We start from the raw sequence: 2,005 nt of genomic DNA on the forward strand, positions 1-2,005 counted from the left end.
CATCAAAGCGAGTCCTTCAGGTTGGAAAAAAAACAAAATAGTAGACAGTTCCTGATAGATGTAAATATATGAAACAATTTTAAAACTGTATTATTATATTTTTTAACTACACTTTTATTCTTTCATAGAATTTAAGAGACAAAAATATATGAAATTATTTTAGATCTATGTTAATGGGTACATATATATAAAGATACAACTAAATAATGACATAAATAATGAAGTGGGGGAAGAAGCAGGAATGTAAAAGGTAAACATTACTTAATGTGATTGAAATTAAGTTGTTATCAATTAACATAGGTTGTTATAACTTTAGGATGTTTCATGTAATCCCTTGGCAATTGCTAAGAAAAGTATGTAGAGAATATATAACAGAAATAATATTAATACAAGGAAGGTAAAACCAGAAAAAAGGAGGGACAAAAAAGCTATAAGTCACAAACAAACAAACAAACAAAACCCAAAGGAGCAAGTCCTTTCCTATCATTAATTACTTTAAGTTTAAGCAGATTAAGCTCTCCAAATAATACAGATTAGCAGAATGGATAGGAAAAAACACAGTACCCAACTATATAATATCTACAAGAAACTTACTTTTGATCTAAGGAAAAACCTGTGCTCCAAATGAAATAAGAGGAAAAGATACTTCACACAAATTGTAACCAAACAAGAACAGGAGTCATTATATTAACACTTTAAAAATGAAGTGTTAGTAAAATATATTATAAATTACAAATTCAGAGATTACATAATGATGGAAGTGTTATTTATTCAAAAGATACAATTATATACCCATATGCCCCAAACACCTGAGTTCCTATATAATCTGAAGCCAACATTGGCACAACTAAAGGTAGATATAGGATGCTCTACAATAATAGTGGAAGACTCCTATGTCTACTTTAAATAATGGATAGAACAACATGGAAGGTCAATAAAGAAATAGAAGATATCTATGACACTACTAATAAGCTAGACCTAAAAGACATTTTTTAAAAATCCAAAATCTATTTATTGGGATAGTTTCCCACTCATTTTGATTCACCAGTGCAAGTGCTGCTTCCATCTGAAGGAGCATCCTTCTGTGAGCCTAGCTTTTTGTCCTGTAGTCTGGAAAAGGAAAATGGAACAGCCAACACACAAAACCACCATTTCTGCATGCCTAATGATGGTGGTGATTTTGTAGCATCCTGGTCACTTCACATCCATGAAGTAGGGGTTGGGGCTCTGCAGCAGGCATTTCTTCTTGTTCTTGCTCTTTTCTGGGGACAGGTGGAAGAGGTCCTTCACAAAAGGCATGTATTTTAGGAAGGTAATCACTGCTGGAAAATATGGACCCAAAAGACATTTATGAAATACTGAACTCAACAACAGTAGATTGTTCTCTATGATAGACCATGGGTGTAGACACAATTCTTAATACATTTAAAAATTTTGAAAAAAAAAAAGTCTTTTCAATCACAAGGAATTAAATTAGAAATTGATAGCAGAAGGAAAACTGAAGGTCTAAAAGTGTTTGGAAATTAAACGGTATTTCTTCAATGGTTCAAAGGTGTCATAAGGAATTTAGAAAATATCTTGAGACAAACGAATATGAAAACACAGCATAATAAAACTTATGGGATGCAGTGAAAGCTGTTCTGGTAAGAGTCATTTATGACTATAAATGCTTACATTAAAAGAGAACAAGGTTTCAAACCAAAAATCTAAATGTTTACCTTAAGAAACTAGAAAATAAGAACACACTAGCAGAAGGAAGAAAATACTGTAAGCAAAGATAAATAAAACAGAGAATAGAAAATATAAATAAAACAGAGGGTTAGTTCTTCAAAATGAGAAAATTAATAAACAATTAGCTAGACTAAAAAAGAAACAAAAGAGTCAAGTAAAAAGAAAAAAGATTTTTTCAGAATACTATGAACAACAATATACTAAAAAATTAGAAAATCTAGATGAAATTAGTAAATTCTGGGTGGAATGCAACCCACCAAGACTGAATCATGAA

The 2,005-nt window shown here is 31.0% G+C and overlaps 1 pseudogene; it reads right to left on the bottom strand.

Annotated features, from left to right (window-relative positions):
* Positions 1 to 1,041: 1,041 nt before the first annotated feature.
* On the bottom strand, positions 1,042 to 1,299 carry LOC132014510 (small ribosomal subunit protein eS27-like; annotated as a pseudogene).
* Between the last annotated feature and the right edge of the window lie 706 nt (positions 1,300 to 2,005).

This window comes from Mustela nigripes, chromosome 3 (assembly GCF_022355385.1).
Source record: "Mustela nigripes isolate SB6536 chromosome 3, MUSNIG.SB6536, whole genome shotgun sequence".
Lineage (NCBI taxonomy): Eukaryota > Metazoa > Chordata > Mammalia > Carnivora > Mustelidae > Mustela > Mustela nigripes.